At 31.3% G+C, this 6,243-nt stretch overlaps 1 long non-coding RNA gene across 1 annotated transcript; it reads left to right on the top strand.

Annotated features, from left to right (window-relative positions):
• The first annotated feature begins 3,381 nt into the window (after window positions 1-3,381).
• Window positions 3,382-5,783, top strand: LOC117686141 (uncharacterized). Its single transcript, XR_010709022.1, has 3 exons — window positions 3,382-3,489; window positions 4,088-4,173; window positions 5,632-5,783. It is a non-coding gene; the product is annotated as an uncharacterized lncRNA (long non-coding RNA).
• The last annotated feature ends 460 nt before the right edge of the window (window positions 5,784-6,243 follow it).

The following is a 6,243-nucleotide window of genomic DNA, read 5'->3' as shown; positions in this document are numbered from 1 at the left end:
CCTGCTAACAATGGGTTGCAATTTGTAACCATGGGAATTCAAACAGATTGTTGGAAGACCTGATTTCCAAAAAACAACATAGATGTTGTCTATTAGAAACTCAAGCATCTTTTTTATATCCACTTCAGTGTACTTTTGTGCACAATCCGAATGGTTTTTGACAAAACAGTTTTGTAAATGACATATGAAAAAGTTAAAAAAAAAATACGTGATCCATGTGTATTAAAAAAACCAGCTATCAATGACGTCAATAAGCCTGGACTTTAGTTTATCGTAGGAGATGGTTGTATAAACTGTAATGAAAGTCGTAAGTTTTGATGCTATTGAATTTGGTAAAATTTTGGGATTTTAAATTTTGAAAAAGTTCCTTGAAATGAGAGAAGCAATGCACCAGATGATGATATTAGAGATTTGTTAATACAAGATTGATCTGAGCAGAAAAGTGATGGGTTTGAGTAACTGGCTGTTTAAATCGCTGAAATAATGAAATATTATGTTGTACCAATTTATGATAGTTTGTTTCCTTTCTATAAGACTCTTAAACAAAATTATAAAATTTGGCTTGCTCTCGGCAAGTTTGATTACCATCACGATAAAATAAACGCCATTTTTGTCATAATCAGCATATTTTCCCAGACAAAGCACACATTAGTTATTCAAAAGCTCAATGGTGGACTTAATTACTAATGTTTCTCATGCGTTTTCACCTACTGAGAAACTTAAGGAAAAAGTTAACGAACTTGGCTCTCCGATATTTTGAATCGTCATTTTGACCTAGTTAATGATATTTAAAGGGAAAACCAGCATGAATTTACAATATCAGCACACTTTAAGAATAAAACAATACCATGCTGGACCATGATTAAAAAAACCCCATTGAGGTCCAAATAATAAGTATTTGTCGTTAAACAAAACTTTTCGACTTAATCAGACCAGAATATGTTCTTTGATTTTTTTAAAGAAATTGTTTAATCAAACCATGCCCTGTGTTCGTTTAGCAGTCTATTGGTTTTCATGTCAGTAATACACATTTGCTTTAGTGGACGAAATACACATGAAGCGAGGCGAAAGCCGAGTCTTCTGGAAAGCCGTGTATTGTGAGAAAACTGATAAGGTTCAATTCAATTTGAGCCTGTTTCCTTTGCGGTTTCATATCTTTATCATTTAGACCCCACCCCTCAGATAATCTTACCAGAGGTAAACAGACCTGAAAAAAAACTTTCAGACGCTTTTAATTATGACACAAGATTTCTACGCTATCGTAAAATAGTGGGGCATTTCAACATGTGTACTCCCAGACTTACAAGCACAGACACTGTCCTCTAGGCGACAGTGTATATACAGCTAGCAACTATGTTATTGATCAATTATCTAGCTGAGTCTAAATTTAAGTTAAAAATGTTACACTTTATGAAATGCAAGGGTATTATTCAATTACTTCATTTGAAGAAAAATACTTTTAGTTACCTTAACGCGGCATGTATGCGCCAACACGGTAAATTGGCAAACAACATCTAAAATGGTGTCTGAAACACTGAATATATTCAATAGAAATATCAATTCAGTACTAGGAATGGGATTAAAGTTTTATTTTAAATTCTTAAAAACATATACTAGATACACATTTATTTGAAATTTGTCTTCCTTTACAAGTTTTTGACGGCAAACCTGTGAAGAATTTATCTTCCTAAATAGGGGCCATTCGTCTTTTCCTATATTTACCAAATGAAATGTCTTGTTAAGATTTACAACTTTTTAAATAAGTTCAAATTATTAGGCAGGGCAGGGAAGGGGTTAAAATAGAAAAAATACGTGAAAATTTAAAAACCTATAGTTCAACACTTATATCTTTCGTTCATTTTTTTAAAAACAAATTGATATTATCTTGCACTTTTTCATTTCATATACTTCCAAAACAACTCTGTAAAATCGTTTCGGCCAGTCATCGTTGAAGTTATTTTCATTTGATGAATTTAAAAGGGATCGATAAATTTTAGTAAAAAGATGAAAATAAAAGACGGTTCGGAATTTCTCAAAAGTAAAATATATAACTTCAACAGTAAAATATATAACGACAACATCGCTCGACATCTAATCAGACCTAGGTTTGATGAAATTCGGAGACCATAAAAACTAAACAGTGGTATTGTATATTAAAGATAAAACAGAAGTTTATTTTCGTAGTAGTAAAATTCTTCGATTATTTGACCATCAACGTAAGCAAAAATATGAGATTTTAGTTTTTAACATCAATTCTCTGTAAATACCAAAAATACGTTGCCACGCACTATCATAGAATTGAATTTTATCTCTCTGACTCGAAAGAGTGTTCCATATGACTCTCTGTGGGTATATTTTTGACAGTTCATACTCAGTTTCCATAGCAACGACACTAAAACATTTTGCTTCTGGCCAAAATGACATATAGAGTACCATTATATAAATAACTCGTATGCTCCATAAATGCATGTAGGTTTGATCATGACATCAGTTTAATTTCATAAGCAAGTAATCAATGTACTTGTACACATAAATTGATTTCAGTGAAATGTACAGATAAAAATATCATCAGTTTGTGTTTCATAGATTTAGCTTATAAAGTAGTAAAAAAACAGGCACATTAAATAATATCAATTTAATTTTAAGCAGGCAATTGAAAGCGGGAATAAACATTTCTTTAATAAGAAAAGACCTTGGTCTAATAAATACAACCAAAATTGGCTTAGGTCTATTCACTGGCTTTAACATACAACGATTTGAAGTTACCGCTTTTCCACAAAATCCAACTTAAAGTTACTTCCATTTGTTGACTCTTCTGTATTGAAGTACAAAAGAAGACGTCACAACAACATGGCAAAAGCAGACGTTGGAAAAACATAGATCAAATTGGATGGAGAAAGCATGTGATTTAAGTTTTAGTGTATTTAGAGTTAGTCTCTCATCAATTGGTGAATATGAAATGAACCATGCTCTATTGGGATTTAGCTTAATTACCGATCTGTGCTTTATTCAAACTTTTTGTAAACACGTGACTGTCTTTTACAAAATGATCAAGTGAAACGGACAGAGGTTTCCTCTACAAAAGTTTCGGTAATCTGACATACGAATCAAGCACTCAACCAAGGAAGCTAATGAGCTACCAACCTGCAACACTTATATAGGAATGCAATACAATTAAACACCCCACCCTGGACAGATGGTGTCCAAGATGGAAAGAATCGCAGTGTGTACTCTTCTAGAGTGTCAACCCATGATGAGCATAGTTCTGAGGTACCCACAGCGATTACAGAAATCCACCATTGCCATGCGTTTTAAGTGAAAGTCAGATCTGGTGTCAGTGATGTGGTTTGATTAAATTAACCCCAAATCTCTGGAATATACAATGTATATGTTTAAAACCTCATGAACAAGCGAAAAAATAGGATCATAAAAAGGCAGTCTATGGAGATAAGATGCAGTCCATAGCAGTCCTTATTCCAATTGGTCAAGGTATGTATATTCATATCCGAATCAAATAATTTTCAACCAATCTTATAGTCTGTTCAAGCTTCCACCGCTTGTTAATTTTCTCAATGAATACACCTCAGGTCTAAATGTACAGAGTAAATTTTAAGAATCAGGCATCAGATTCCCCGGCAAACAAAATTATCTCCCCCCCCCAAACACCCTCTCCAATTATTAACAGTATCACCCAGGTTCTTCATGTCATTCGCAAAGTAAAATTTCAGTGGTTATTATTTTTTTTAAATTGATAATTTTAGAAAATACAAATACTCTCCCCCCCCCCCCCCTCCCTCCAAAAAAAAATGTTTTTCACCTTTTTGATTTATATTCATCTTTCGCATCATGTTATATTTCATACCTAAGTTGTTTTTGGGTTGGTTTTTTTTTTTTGGATGATTTGAGCCATCTTAATTAAGCAAACAGTGATGGAAATACCATTTGGAACAGACTACTTAATTTAGATTATATAATATACATGTAAAGTTAACAGCATTAAAGTAAAGGTAAAGGTAATTTGAAAAATTTGTTTAAAATGATTCATTTTGTTATAAAATTGCTGTAAATATATTAAAAACAATTGTAGGATTATGTGTATGCTGCAGAAATAAATGAATTTGGCTCTTATCATCACAACAGAGTCTGTCAAAAGGGAGACATAGAACAGAAAATGTGAGTTGATGATTTTAAACAAAATTAATCAAAAAGTGATGTCACATGTAGATATTCAAATCAGCTGATAGTATATTATCTATCATGCAGGGATCAACAGTTACACTTGTCCAGTTTCTGTGTCCAGCTGATTTTTGTATTTGGACAAGTAAAAAAAACAAAAACACTTGTCTGGTTTACAATTAGTTTTCTTGAACAATTATGATATGATGTCATGATAAAATGCCATGAAAAATTAAAAACTTTTTTTTTCACTGTAATGGAACTGATCAAACTTTAAGTATAAAAAAAGAAATATGAAATTTCAGTGAGGGTTGAAAACCTATATCCAAACTATATAGTAGCTTAGTTACTGAAAAATATGTTCTAAATCTACTTGTCAGTGTCATATCACTAGAACACACCATCAGATTGAGTAGAATATTCTTCTCTTGAGTGATATTATATACAATAGTAAGATATCTTTTAAACCTTAATAATTTATTTTTAATATTTAAAAGATTTTTTTTAAACTGACCCAGTACTGAGATACACTGTATTTGATAACAGCAACAATAAGGATAATTTTTAATGAAGTATTTTGTGACAGTAAATAATGTGGAGACCAACTTTACCAATACTGTACCATACCATACCTCTTATCAATTTCTATCATTTATTTTATATGCCATTCATAATTTTTCATACTTTTCAATGACAAATTACAGTTTAGAATAGCATTTATACAAGTAATCCACTTGCCTTAAGAACAGGTTAATATTTTAGTTAATGGTGAGCCCTGTTATGCTATATGTAATTCAGTTGCAGCTATTAATTAGTGCATGCAACTATAGACTAATATGTATTCCAAGTAAAATAACATTATATAAATAGTGCCTGTTTGGGAGGGTAACAGTTGAAATTGACACCCCGAGAAAACCATTGTCAACCGACGCGAAGCGGAGGTTGACAATGGTTTTCGAGGGGTGTCAATTTCAACTGTTATCCTCCCAAACAGGCACTATTTATTTTGTTATACTGAATGTCTTTTTTAAAATTTTTAAGAAAATTTTACTGCTTTTATATAGGAATAACGTGAATTCTACAGCGAACCGTACGCGCATAATTTTCGCGCATGTAACATTTTTTAATGTTACCCGTTGCCAAGTGCGTTGCTAACGCTGATGGTAATAGTAAATATTATTAACTGCGTCTTAACCAATCAGATTTCAGTATTTAACATTGAAAGTATAACAATAATCAATATAACTTGAGATAATAATTAAAAGCCATTTCCTCTTTTTCACTTTTGAAATTTGTAAATGTAAACATAAACACATCAGGATTTTGCTTCTTTTTTGAAAAAAAACCATTCAGTCAAATTTGAACATGTCTGTTGTTTTATGCGAAATACATACATGTAAATGATATGATTAAATGATCCATACATGTAATATTTTACTTTTTTCAACATTGCAGAGTGTTGAGGAAAATGATCAGAACAGTCCAGTAAATACCCAGACCAGCAAGACAGTCAGACATACAATGCTAGATGAACAAATAATAAACAAACTGAACTTGCTAAAATATTGAGCAATTCAACATTAATTTTTTGTCACTGTGTTGTGTATTTTTATATTATTTTCATGATTTGGAATATATTTTGAATATTAATTTGAAGAATTATTTATTAGTTTTTCAGTAAGTGTTTTATTTCTGGAGTTGCATTGAAAAGATATATCATTTTCCGCTTGTGCTGATACTTGGAGTTATCTGCCCTTTATCATACACAAAAATCAATTTAAGCCTTCCTAAAGTGGTAAAATCATAAATTTTGTTATCTATTCAAGCAGTTAACCTATTTCATTAATGGAACATATCTAAAAACAGAATTTCATGCTATTATTATTTGTTAAGACTCATTTAATAAGGTTTTCATGCTTGGAGTTATCTGCCCTTTGCAAAAAATATATAGAAACAATTCTTATAAAGCCAAATTAAATTATCCTGACACATTGAATTTAAAATATTTTGAAATATTTAATCAGTTTCTCATTTATTTAAGCAGAAAAAATTATTAGGCAGGGTAGG

This window comes from Magallana gigas, chromosome 9 (assembly GCF_963853765.1).
Source record: "Magallana gigas chromosome 9, xbMagGiga1.1, whole genome shotgun sequence".
Lineage (NCBI taxonomy): Eukaryota > Metazoa > Mollusca > Bivalvia > Ostreida > Ostreidae > Magallana > Magallana gigas.
Note: the sequence above shows the minus strand (reverse complement) of the source record. Positions and strands in the feature narration are given on the sequence as shown.